This window comes from Amblyraja radiata, chromosome 4 (assembly GCF_010909765.2).
Source record: "Amblyraja radiata isolate CabotCenter1 chromosome 4, sAmbRad1.1.pri, whole genome shotgun sequence".
In the NCBI taxonomy this organism is placed as follows: Eukaryota; Metazoa; Chordata; class Chondrichthyes; order Rajiformes; family Rajidae; genus Amblyraja; species Amblyraja radiata.
This window is the reverse complement of record NC_045959.1, coordinates 67,419,635-67,433,741: the sequence shown is the minus strand read 5'-3', so window position 1 is coordinate 67,433,741 and position 14,107 is coordinate 67,419,635. Positions and strand designations below refer to the sequence as shown.

The 14,107-nt window shown below is 41.3% G+C and overlaps 1 protein-coding gene across 2 annotated transcripts in view; it reads right to left on the bottom strand.

Annotated features, from left to right (window-relative positions):
* dtna (dystrobrevin alpha) overlaps window positions 1-7,382 on the bottom strand; it is a 182,359-nt gene extending 174,977 nt beyond the window's left edge. For both annotated transcript variants that reach the window (XM_033019687.1, XM_033019688.1), the window contains exon 1: window positions 7,223-7,382. The gene's annotated coding sequence lies outside the window, so the exon portion shown is untranslated. The remainder of the gene's footprint in view (window positions 1-7,222) is intronic.
* Between the last annotated feature and the right edge of the window lie 6,725 nt (window positions 7,383-14,107).

Here is a 14,107-nt window from a genome sequence, read left to right as displayed (position 1 = left end):
TTTTCTGCCACAGAAGGCAGTGGAGGCCAATTCACTGGATGAATTTAAGAGAGCTAAGGGCCTGTCCCACTTGGCGATTTTGCCGGCGTCATATCAGTGTCGACAAAAGATTTTGAACATTTCAAAATCCAGCGGCGACAAAAAAGTGGTTGCGACACTTGAAAAAAACACCGCGCGTCATACGCCATCACGCTGCGTCATATGTCGTCACGCCGCTTGTTCTTTGGTGACATGATACGTCAGTCAATGATGCCACAGTCGCCGAAAAAAAAAGTCGGTAAGTGGGACAGACCCTTTAGACAGAGCTCTATGGGCTAGCAGAATCAAGGGATATGGGGAGAAGGCAGGCATAGGTTACTGATTGTGGATGATCAGCCATGATCACAATGAATGGTGGTGTTGGCTTGAAGGGCTAATTGGTCTCCTCCTGCACCTATTTTCTAAAAGTGGTGAATGGTTAAACAATTAATGGGAGGAGGCAGCTCCACAGACTTTGTTATTCTTAATGATCGCAGGTTCGGGATGTTAGTGTTAAAAACAAGGCTGAATCATTAATAGACTACTTTCAGCCAGTAATGCAGAGTGGATCATCCATCTTAGTTTTCTCCTCAAGTTCCCACCATCATAAGAGCCAGTCTTCATCCAGTTTAATGCATTCCGTGGGATATCAGGAAATGGCTGAAAGTAATAGATGTAGCTAGGCCTGACATCATCTCAACTGTTGATCATGTGTTCCAGAATTAGCCTTGCCTCTTGTCAAGTTGTTCAGTATAGATTCAACTTCGGCATTCAATGACAATGTAAATAATTGCCTGGGTGTGCCCTGTTCAAGAACATTGGGACAAAAGCAGTCCAGTTGATTAGTATCCAATTGGTGTTCTCTCTAGCATCAGCAACATGAAGAGAGGTGCCATTGACAATTCTGTTAAGTTGCACTTACTTTCCACTAGTGCAAAAAAAGTTTGCTTTGAGGAATTCAACGAGTCAGGCTGCATCGGTGAAAGGGAATTAGATAAATGGCATTTCAGGCAAAGATCCTTCTGCAGAACTAGCCGGCTGAATAATGCTCAGTTTTAGTTTTGCTTGGACTGCTCAGTGTGACAATTTAGCATTTCTTGGTCTCATTACAAACTAAACAACTAAGTTCCTGAGGTGAGGCGAAAGCAACTCTCCTTTGCATCATGACAATTTGAAGGAGTCTGCCATCCAGGTGCCCTGATAAAACTGAAGTCAATGGGCTTCAGCAGGAGAGCACTCCAATAGGTCATGCCGTACCTCACCTAAAGGATGATGGTTGTGGTTGTTGAAGGTAGCTGTCTCAGGGCATTACTGTAGGAGCTTCTCAGGGTTACATTCTGTTGCTTCATCAATGACTTCCTTCATAAGATCAGAAGCTAGGATGATCCCTGATTATTGTATAATGTTCAATTCTTTTCACAATTCCTCGCCAAGTGAAGCAATCCAAGCAAGATATGCAACATCCAACCATGGACTGGTAAGTGACAAATAATACTCACGCCACACAAAAATTATCAAGCAGTAACCGACTCCAAAAAGAGAAAGTTTACCATTGTTCCTTCATATTCAATGGCATTGTTATCATAGAATCCATCACTGCCAACATCCTGGTGACCACCACTGATCAGATGCTCACTGGACGAGGCCCATAAATATTGGGCTATGAAGGCAAGTTAGTGACCGGGTATCCCGCACCGAGCGATTTATTTGGTGACCGCAACAAAACATTCAGTATCTGCAAGGTTTATTCAGGAATGTGATGGAATATTTTCCGTTTGAAGAAATGCTGTTCTGACAATGTTCATTACTTTGACACAACCCATATCAAAGCTGTCTGCTTGAGTAGCATCACCATTAGTATTCATTCCAGACATTGTCAGTTCAATGCAGCCAGTGTGTACCACCTATACAATGCATTTCAATGACTTGCCTACGTTGTTCCAACAGCACTTCTCAAGCATGCAATCTCCTGCATCACCAAGGAGGACAAGAGTTATTTGGTAACATAACTACCATCACATTCCCCAACATGTCACACAACATCCCAACTTGAAAATATACCACCATTCCATCATCATCTCAGAGTCCAAATTCTGGAATAGCCCACCCAATAGTATTGTGGGGCACCGTTACCACAGGTTCTGCAGCAGAGGAAAAGCAGTTCATGAAAGGGGCTCAACACCATCTGCTCATTGATGTTTAGAGATAGATGCAGATGCTATGATACGATAGAACTTTATTTATCCCAGTAGGGAAATCAATTTGCTAACAGTCATAATACAGCAATGCCAATAACCATTGGAGAGTAATAAAAACATAAAACTAATTCAATGTTTCTTGCAAGAAACGTATCTGATGCAAACCTAACGTGTCACCGGAAACAATGGAAAGTTTGTCATTGCAGACAGTACAGTTGAAGTTCACCACGACACGAGAGGTTAACATTTGAAGGCAGGTTAAGGAAGTTGGCTCTACACACACGTGTAGAAGAATGTCTGTCTATTAAAACTCTGATCTTGTATGTGTGTGTGTGTGTGTGTGTGTGTGTGTGTGTGTGTGTGTGTGTGTGTGTGTGTGTGTGTATTTGTATAATCACATCTTCTCGAAAATACAACGCGTAAAGGTAAAATGTTTACATATTCCGATAGATATTTATCTCATGGTCAAAAATCATCTTATCTGAAAAATTCATGCATTATTTCTCGAGTTATTAATCAAAATATTCAAAAATCTGAAATAACTTAGAAAATAAAAACGGCTGGCTTTGGCTGATGACGTGATGATGTCACAATGGATTTGCACGCTGTGTTTTCCACGCGCTGCAAGTGAAGACACCCGGCCGCCTGCCGCCTCGCTCGGGGTCCTCGGGTCCATGAACACCTGCCCGCCCTCGCCCGCAGCCCTCTCCCTGTCTCAAAAAGACGCCGCAAATCAGAAACCCCAGCTCTAAAAGGCAGCGGACACCCAGAAACCCCAGCTCCAAAAGGCAGCAAGCTTCCCTCTCCCTGTCTCTGCCCTCTCCCTGTCTCTGCCCCCTCCCCGTCTCTGCCCCCTCCCCGTCTCAAAAAGACGCCGCAAATCGGAAACCCCAGCTCCAAAAGGCAGCAAGCTCCCCTCTCCTTGTCTCTGCCCTCACCCTGTATCTCTCTGTCCTCTCCCTGTCTCTCTCTGCCCCCCCCCCTCTCTAGCCGCGCCTGCGCAGTTGGGGGGCTATGCGTGATTGGATAGGGCGGAGGATGGGGTAAAAGGAGCGAATGAATAATATTAATGTAATATCTGGGGGGGGGGTGTGTGTGTGTGTGTCACAATGGGTTTGCACGCTGTGGTGTGTGTGTGTGTGTGTGTGTGTGTGTGTGTGTGTGTGTGTGTGTGTGTGTGTGTGTGTGTGTGTGGCCGCAGTATGCCCCCCCCCCCCTCCTCCCCGCAAACGCGTGTTGAGGGACGGGACCCAATGGGTCCCACTTGGTCTACCACATAACTAAAACTCTGATCTTGTGCTCTTCCAGTTTGTGTTGTTTTTCTATTTGCGCTAAAACGGTACACGATATCGCTAAGATTTTTCACCAGCTTACTCACCATTCTCCTGTGCTGCAAGTGCAACACGTTTTGTTCCAATCGATGGTATATTTAAAAAGGTATCAAGGTTTAAAAATCTCAAAAACCGCACATGTGCAGATTGGTCTCCTCTCCTGTCAGTCAACGCCATGGCCGAGACAGCGATGCCCCTTCCTGCACCGCGGCCTCTCGTGCCTCACTCACAACTCCTCTCTCAGTAACTTGTCTACCGTCTCCCCCACCACCGGCGGCGGCCACGAGGGGATTCAGTGGAGGCCCTGGTCCCGTCTCTCTCTCTCTCACTCACTCACCCCTCTCCCCTTCGCACCCTCTGCAGCAATGGAGGTCCCGTCTACCCGTCCCCCCGGGTGAATGGCTGCGACCTTCCGTTTCCTCCGCCGCCGCTGCGGTAACTCACCTTCACGGCCCTCTCAGAGATCTTGTCCACTAGCTCGTCGTAACTTATGGTGCCCACGGTGATGAACACAGACTCCATCCCCACCCCTGCTGGTGGCAGCAGCGAGCAGGCAGGCAGGTGGGCAGGGCAGGGACATGCCGAGCGGCAACTGCGGGTGGGATGGGGATGGACCGAGTGACAGCAGTAGGCGGTCGGGCAGGACGAGGACGGGTTGAGCAGAGGCTGAGTCGGAGTAGGCAGAGGGAGGGAGAGAGAGTCGGGTTGCAAGATGGCCGAGCAGTTTGCACGGATTTTGAGTAACTCACACACACGATGCAAACTGGTCCAATCCTCAAGTCAACGGGATCTAAACCACAGCTAACAATGAATGACCTGTGGAGGAAGGAACTGCAGATGCTGCTTTTTATGGAGGGAGGGAGGGAGTGACTGAGGGCAGGGGAAAGGAGAGAGAGGTAGAGGTGAGGGAGCAACTGGGGGAGGAGAGTAGAATGATCCTGGGAGGTGAGGAGGGAGAGTGGGGGGGAATTGAGGGAGGAGAGGGTAGGGAGGGAGAGGGAGAGGAGGGAAAGTGGGGGGGGGGGAACAGGGGGAAGGTGACGAGTGGGGGATAGAGGGTTAGGAAGGGGTAGGGAAGGGAGAGGAGTTATGGAGGGAGTGACTGAGGGTAGGTGAAAGGAGAGGGAGGGAGAGGTGAGGGAGGAATTGTGGAGGGAAGGAGGAGAGGGGAAAGAAGAGGGATGGTGAAGAGGAGGGGGAGTACTGGGGGATGAGGTGAAATGAGCCGCGCCTATGCAGTTGGGTGCTATGCGTGAATGGTGGAATATTGCGTTGGGGGAACGGGCGAGTTGTGGAATATTGCGTTTGGGGGGGGGGGGGGGGGGCAGACCCAATGGGTCTGCACTTAGTCGAGTGATTTATTAAAACAGGTAAAATTCTGAGTTGAATTGACAGGATCGGCGCTGAGCCCCTTGAGTGAGGGTACATAAAACTAAGAGACATGATTTTGGATTAAGTAGTTGGAGACAAAGTTACCACCCTTTTAAATTTTGGCATTTTCTAACCTAGGATCTTGTGGAGGAAGAGTCATTGATTTTATTCAAGCCAAGATTGTAAGACGTTTAAATTACAAGCGAGTCGAAAAGTGTTGGGAGAGAAAGGGACAATGGCATTGAGGTCCAGCATGGATCAGCTATTATCTTATTGAATGGCAAAACAAACTTAAGAGGCTAAATGCCCCACTGATTCTTTCTTTTTAGTTTTTATGCATTTAGTTTTTTTTTTAAATAGAACAATTGTGAATCCAAATTCAAAGAGCAAGTAGAAATTCTCTAATATCAAGTTTTTAAAAATTCATTTATGGGATATGGATGTTGCTTGCAAGGCCAAATCTATGGCCCATCCATAACCACTGCGAGAAATTTGTAATGAGTGACCTTTTTCAATGGTTCAATGGTACATTATTATCACTCATGCACTATACAATGAAATTCTTGCACAGGCCACCATATTTTGGTGCCATTTATGAAAGAAAAGTCCAATCTGTTCCACATACTTTTTAAACAGGTAGCAGCCCATCTCCCTGAATGCTATTATATGGGGAGCTTCACAATTGTGACCTGTAAAGATAAAGTAACGTGGATAGGTTTCGAAGTCGGGGTGATATGTGATATGTGATTTGCAAGGGAATTTGGAAGACACGGTGTTATTTATCTTCCAACTGCTGGATGTTGTCGGTTTTGCATTTGCAGTTTATGAAGATTTAGCAAGTTGTTGCAATTTAGCTTTTGTTAGGACACTATGCAACTATGGTGGAAGTAGCCTTTCAACATTTCATCATTGAGCAGGTCATGTTGTCCAGATGTTATTGAGCCCCTTGATCATTATTGGAACTGAAGTTATTCAAGCATATGGTGATGAAAATGCTTTAGGGATCCACAACACGAGTCATTGGCAGTCGAATGCCCGCTCTTTGACCTGTTCTTGTAGTCATAGCAGACAAAGTTATGTTTCTAGTTAATAGAGCCCCAAAGATTATGATGGTGAGAAGATTCCTCCTCTGAATGCCGTTGAATGGCAAAGGAGAGGTCATTATACCCCTTCTTGCTACTTGTGGGGTATGAGAGTTATTTGCTACTTCTCCAACCTAGACTGGATATTATCTAATACTTGCTATTTATGGGTACAGGCAGCTTCATTATCTGATGAACCATGAATGGAATTGAAATGGGGTTTAAAAAAAAACATAAAAAATTATCCTTATTCAGTAGTGCTGACTGGACCCCCTATTAGTCTTGGCAGCAAGTAGCACCATGTCTCCAAACTTAATTTCACTGACTCTAATTAGCACTGCTAAAAAGGAATAAATATGTAGGTAAACCAACTTCACAACCTTAATTTTTACTGCAAATATTATTCCAATTATTTGCACAGCTCTTTGATCAGATTATGCGGTTGTAACATAACGCCGTGTGCTCACAAACTAGCAGCGACCTTACAACAGCTATTACTCATCAAACATATTTCATTGGGTCTCAAGTAGTTCAGTACAAGATCAGGATTATTTGGGGTTTTTTACTCTTTATTCTCAAGAGCAGAATGCAAACATGACTACAACCACTACTATTAAAATGGTGGCAGGACCATATATAGTGGGTTGAGATCACGTAACACGATTCCACAGTTTTAAATACCCCTAACTATTTCCCTCTCATCATGGAGAGGCAAGAACTATGCCCCCCACCAGCACCACCTCCTAACCTACTATCATCTATCAGTTTCACTCTCACTTTTCACTGGCAGCATCGATCTCAAAAACGGTAACAAATTTCTATAGTAAAAAGAACTGTCACTTCCTATCTGACAGTCAACAACATTTGTTTACCTTCTCTATAGTAATTACATCTATAAATATGCAGCCTGGTGGAATAGGATACAGTTTAAGTTCTCATTCTATTGACTCTAAGTTTAGAAATACCATTTATAGTCATACTGTCAAACTTCACAGAGTAAAGGAAAAGGAATTTCCATTTAAGAACATTCCAGCACAGGAAGAAAACCGGGTTAGACAAGCTAACATATAGAACAATGATATTTATAACATTTAGGCACTACACGGCATTTATAATCCTTTTAATAAAGGCATTTTAACTAAGTGTTTAAACACAAGAGAACCACAATTAAAAGGAGTTACACACATTCAGAAAAATGAGTTAACTTTAAACAAAAACTTACCCTGATGTTTTCACCATTCTTTGTATGTATTTTGTTTGAATATTGATGATTAAAAAAGGTTTTATTAGAATCTTTTGGCTTTAATGCTGAGACTAAAGGAACTCCTGGCAACAGCCTGTTGGAGAGCCGAACTGACTGCTGAGTTTAGAACCTGGCTTAGCCAGACGCTATCTTTAACTGTAAGTTATCCAGTCACACATTCCTATGGGGTTCTGCTGGCAGATTCCTTTTGTGCAGTTCGCCAATCAAGCGCTTTTGATCATCAAACTTGCTCTATTTTCTGGCTTTGTGCCAAAATCAAGTATCAAAATAGTGGAAACCCTTATCAGTTGTCAGCTTAATAATACGATGAAAGTGTTTTGCTCAATATATGACCATCTAGATCATAAAACATGCCTCAAAACTTTGTCAAGGTTCTGCCGAGAGTACCATTTAAAAAGACATAATGTAATCGCAAGCAGTCTGAAGAAGAGTCCCGAGCCGAAATGTCACTTGCCCATTTTTTCCAGAGATGCTGCCTGACCCGCTGAGTTCCTCCAGCATTTTGTGTCTGTAAATCTTAAACATAGCTCACCAAACCAAAACATAGAATTGATAAATAATATCGCTGGAAGCTTGGCAGCACTGGCAGAGTCTTGGCTGTCAGTAATACTTAACTAAAAGTATTCCCATCAGCCCTTCAAAACACAACAATTCTGAAACACTGTGCCCTAAAACATATAATTATGAGTAATTCATGCAACAACATGGGCTTCTGTGCCCTTCAGTCATAACACAAATCCCCACCCCCACATCCTTTCAAGTCATGCCACGGGCAACGAATTTCTGAACAAATTCCTTGATAGGGATTGCTGCCATTACAAGTTTCAAGTGAACCGCATTCAGCACAAAAACGTTGCTAAGAGAGTAAGTGCCTTTATGTCTGAACCCCAGTAAGAAACTGCAGTCCAAGCCAAAAACTACAAATTTATTTTGTGACTGCAAAATATACCTACAACTCCAAGCTAAATTACAATCAAATTTAATCTCCAAGAGCCAAGACAAACAGTATACAATGTCACTTCAGCTGAACAAACTGTTAAATTACTTTGTTCACTTTCTATCTCACAATTACTGCCTCAAGGCCACAGTACAATATCAAACAAAATAAATAATCTTGTCATTTTAATGTCAAAGTTAGCTACAGAGATTGGCTTTTTGATAAGGGGAAAAAACAGGGAAGTATAGTTCTAGTTGTGGTGCTGGAGATGACACAGCTCCTAGAACACACGGATGTAAGTGAACAGAGTTACCCTTGTTGTGATGCAGTTCACAATTCCACAGTAAACTTGTCTACACAAGTCATAAGGAAACTGAAAGTTTAACACTTTATTCTAGGCATAGCTCACAGACGAGGTGTAGCATCTATGCTTTGAATAAAGAGTTTCAAAATATCTATCAAAGTTGTGTCTTTTTCTATTTTTCTGTGAGTAATTTCTTTACCTTAACCTGTCTCTCATATAGAGTCTGCAAATTGCACTTTGGCACTTTCCGAACAATAGCAGCTCAGATTTATGCAAGGAATTTTTAATGTAAGAAAAGCCAAGCAATTTCACACAAAATTTGAGACCAAATCACTTCAGGAGATTCTGGGGCTTGATCATATAATTAAGTTGTACGGAGTACTCTAGAGTGAAGGAGATGATGGGGCAAAGAGGAAGATAGGAAGGCAGAGATTTAGGAAGGAATTACAAGGCTTTGGTTATCAATACCCGAAGGCACGGATTGCCAATGCAGAGGAGACAAAAACCATGAATGCTCAAGTGGGCATGTAAATTGCTCGTTCTAAGCTTCCCCCCAGTCTAGTTTCAGTCAAAAAATCACTGAGTCAAGCACGTGCGCATCTAAACTTTATTTTGACAAAACATAATTAGTTTCCACTACTGTACCTAACCACTGCGGGTTCGATCCTCCTATCTGCCTGATCAAGACCTCTTGGCCTCGCTCAAACAGAGACACTCCAGAAGGCCACGCAGTCCTAAGCGCTCTCCCAGAAGATCGACACAGGACCTCGTGGCAGCGGACTTTTATAGGTCGCCGAACCTTGAGGGGCCGAACCACATGGGGGTGGTCTCTTCACAATCCAATTACAGATATCGATTAACCCCATACATGACAGACATTTCCCTAACCCAATAATACAGTAGCTAATACATTGTATTCAAAGTGTTTCTCAAAGGAAACGAACATCGCAACATTTGCCCTGATATGCAAGAAAATCAGACAAGTCTCAATACTTAATCCAATCAACATTCAGCAAAGTAAAGCTTTGCAACATTATTTACAATTATTTACAAAGTGTATGTATGGTTTACATTCATCCAATCCATTCTATGCATTTTGCACCTAATTGTCAGGGTTTGCAGATGTTCCCATTCTCTTCCTGATGCTCTGATCTAGGCTCGAGACAAACTGGCACCACTCTGCAGTTTGTCCCATTTCTACAGAAATCACTTTTAAATTGACCAAATGGCCAGAATGGCAGCCCAGAAGCCTTTACTCAATTTTAGGGTCCTGGCCTCCACAATTTGACCAAGATTAACATTCCTTCCTTTTTATCATATATGATAAACCATCATTTATGATAACCAAGTGGTCAGATAATCAGATAAACATATGTGTGTCTATTACATTTCCCATCTATTAACAACAACAAGACGATGATGTTTCTTCCCAGAATGTTGTCAAGCTTCCCGAGTTTTTGTGGGCGTAGCTTCACAATTTCCGTCTGATGAGTCTTCAGCTCCCGAGTTTTTGTGGGTGTATCCGTGTTGTTTCCCACTCTTCCATCCCTTTCCATAGTCGAAACTATAACCTATAATTCCTGAAAAACCAGGATTAACAGGCAGAATGGGGAAATGCAGATATTTCAGAGGGCTGTATGCTAGAAAAGGTCACAAAAATAGCAAATCTGGAGGGAATTGCAGGACAAGAATTTTAATACGACAGTACTACTTAAACTGAGAACTATGCAGAGATGTGATGGGTGAAAGGATTACCTGCAAGCTCGGACACAGCCAGCAGTGATATCTGATTGACCATATCTAAAGCATACATAATTTGTATAAAATTCCCCTCGGATGTATTTTGACACTTCCTGTAAACTTGACAGGCACAAGAAAGCTATACAAAAATTGAGATTCATGGGGAGAACATTGTCTTTACTTCCAAAGGACAGTGCCAATCACTCAAAGCAAAGCATGTTAGTTCAATAATCAGAAATAATTATATCAATTATGTTACATTTGATCTTGTGTGTGTCATTGTACACAAGAGAAGAACTTTGAATAAATCACACACGTCTTACAATTCTCCTCATTACCTAGTATACTGCCTGTTTCTCCATCCAGGACTGGGAACCCACTGGGCTTATACTTTTCAACAACGCTGTAACGAGTAGCCAAGAATTGAAGCCATCTGACGTATTGCAGTTGTTGAATATGTCAAGAGTCAGTACACTCAAATTGAACAGCATATATGCTACAATCTGGGCGGCACGGTGGCACAGCTGTAGAGTTGCTGCCTTACAGTACTTGCTTGCAGCGGTGGAGACCCGGGTTCGATCTTGAATACGTGTGCTGTCTACACAGAGTTTGTGCTTTCTCCCCGTGATTGCATGGATTTTCTCCGAGATCTTCAGTTTCCTCCAACATTCCAAAGACAGCTTTGTAGGTTAATTGGCATGGGTTTGTCTACTTGGTATAAGTGTAAATTGTCCCCAGTGTGTGTAGGCTTATGTTAATGTGTGGGGATCGCTGGTTGGTGCGGACTCGGTGGGCTGCATCTCTAAATTAAAATAACCAGAAATAATGGAAAATAAGTTTAAAATTAAAATGATGCTTACTTGATTCTTAAATATCAATATTGAGCATCGAGTTGATATATGCAACTGCTGAAGCACCCGTTCACTTTGATCCCGTTTTGTTCTGTCGTCCCCATCAACTGTCCCTTTATCCCCATCCCTTTCCCTCAAATTTCTACCTTGTGAACAAGATGAATATCAAGATATTCAGCAATTTGTCATCAACAAAAAATACACTAAATGCTTATTTTGGAGAGGTATTGAAAATCCTCAGTTAGATCTGATGTGCAATTTCACATCATGGTCAAAAAGGGAAGCTACCTGATGTCATCAAAATACTGTCAAAACTGGCTCAAAGAACTTAGAAGTGGTATGGGAAGAAGGACTTAGTGTTAGCACTTCTCAACTACATGGACAGCACTGTAATACAGCGGATAAAGGCACAGCCTCACAGCTCCAGGTTCAATCCTGCCATCTGAAGGAGTTTGCACATTCTCCATGACTGTATGGGTTTCCCTTGGGTGATCTAGTTTCCCGCATGTCTCAAGGATGAGGAGGTTAATTTACCACTGCAAATTCCCTACTTCATGAGTGGCAGAAACCTGTGGGGAAAGGGGTGGGAAAGAGAGGCGGTTGATGTCAGTCTTATTTCATAAAAGTTAGTGTTAGATTCAACAAGGATTAATCATTTCACTTCCACATAAGAAACTCAAAAGAACAGTGGGTAAGATTGCTAGTTTTGATTATATTCCCGAACTGAGTCCTACAATTGCTGAAGAATTAAGAACTCAGCCACAAAGAGTCAAGAAGTGTTAACTCCAATTGGTGCAGAGATCAACATAAGCAATGCCAATACAGTTATAAAGATCAAAAAGTATTTGATATACAGTTTGTCAGTTAAATGTGTGAATTTTTTTAGAATTAGTTTCACTCTTTTAAATGTTCATTGCTTGGTGTATTTGATTATATTTGTATTGCTGTGTGCAATCCATGAAGAGTCTCAAATTGATGCCTTACAGCAGCCAAATGTGCTATCTGTATGTTTGCCTTATGACCTAATGGGTTTTCTCAGGGTGCTCCGTTTTCCTCCCACTGGGATAATATAGAACTAGTGTAAGGGTGATCACTGGTTGGCGCAGACACGATGGGCCAAAGGGCCCGTTGCTATGCTATATCGCAAAACCCAAAATGTTTTTACAGTTCTCTATGAATCTTGCACACTGCATATTCCTTTAACATGGTCTATGATCCATTTATGGATCTGGACATTTTACCGAGTAATGCAGAAATCATGCATATGGAACTGAAACACTGAAACTGAACAACGAACCAGCAGAAATTTGCCGATTTTGACATCCATTCTCTGGATCCTCCTCAGGCAAATGTAATAACCAGATGTTCTTTTCAAACTGACAATTGAGAATTATCAACTTCAAGTTAATAATCATTATCTTTGTTCCAACTGTCATTTCTATTTCTTAATCTTTTTATTTGATTAAGAAATAGAAATGACAGTTGGACTAATCGTTTTATTTTAATAAAAAGATTATTCAGAACATATTTGTTTTATTTTGCATCCATTGTCCATATCAGCCTATTGAAGAAACTGTTAATTAAATTGAATTTTCTATACATTTACTGATATTCATCTCTGTAATATTTGAACTAAACTTATCCGGTATTTCATTGTTCATCTTGCTATACATTTTTCCAAGTAACTACTATGACGTTGCTTTAAAGAAATTGATTCATGGTCCTCTGGTATATCACGGAAATCTTTTTTTTACATTTTATTTTATTTTTTATTAGAAGTACGGTAAATTACAATAATACACAACACGTATGTCGTAATACATTTTTTGTACCGCTTCATTTTTTGAGCTTTAAGAAAAAGATAGAAGTAAAGAAAGTAAAGAAAGTGCGCAAGAGTCGTGAAGGTGCAAGAGAGTGTTGAGAAAAGAAAGCCCCTTAGAAAAGAAGTTAGAGAAGGAAGTAAAGAAAGAAAGAAGACCCTAGAAAAGAAGGAAAAAGAAAGGAGAAACAATCGCTCTATTATAACATTAAACTCCGCAGAAAGGGGACTACCAACCAAGTCTGTTTTTGTTATTTTGTTGTTTTGTTTTTTTGTTTTTTTTTACACCCCGTTACCAGATCCTGGTACCGTTTATTTATTTATTTATTTTTAATTACTATTGCACCTTATGCTTATAATAGTTCCAAAAACATAGACCACGTCTTTTGGAAATGGTCTGCTTTGCCTGCTAAGAGGAATCTCATCTCTTCCAGATGTAGTGTTTCAAACATATTTGATATCCACATTTTTATTGTTGGTGTAGGCGCATTTTTCCAGAATTTAAGTATGAGCTTTTTTCCCATTATTAGCCCGTAATTGAGTAAATTCTTCTGAAACACGTTTAGTTCAGGGTTACCTTCCGATATTCCAAAAATAATCCATTCTGGTTTTGGTACCAGTTTTATTTTAATTAATTTTGTAAAGATGTCAAATATTTCATTCCAGAATATTTGTACAAAAAACGAAAGAATGCGCTATGGTAGCTTCTTGACACAGACATTTATCACAGATGGGTGAGACATTAGGGAAGAGTTTATTTATTTTAGTTTTTGAATAATATAGCCTATGTAATGTTTTGAATTGGATGAGAGTGTCGTACGTTGATCGAACATTTATGCACCTGTAGTAAGTGATTATCCCAGCTCTCTTTTGAAATTTTTATAGCTAATTCTTGTTCCCAGTCTCTTCTAATTCCATCAGTTGTGGGTATTTCTATGTTTAAGATGATGTTATATGTATGATATTAGATTCGCTGATTCCGCCTTTGTCTTCATTGCTTCATCCAGTAAGTCTGTAGGCATATTATGATAGTCTTTTGTGTATTTTTTCAGATAATCAAGAATTTGAAGATATTTAAAATATTGATTATTTTTCAAATTATATTTCAGTTGTAGTTGTTGAAATGATAGTAATTTTCCCAATTCATACAGATCTCCGAGCGTTTTGATTCCCATTCTTTCCCATTGTATAA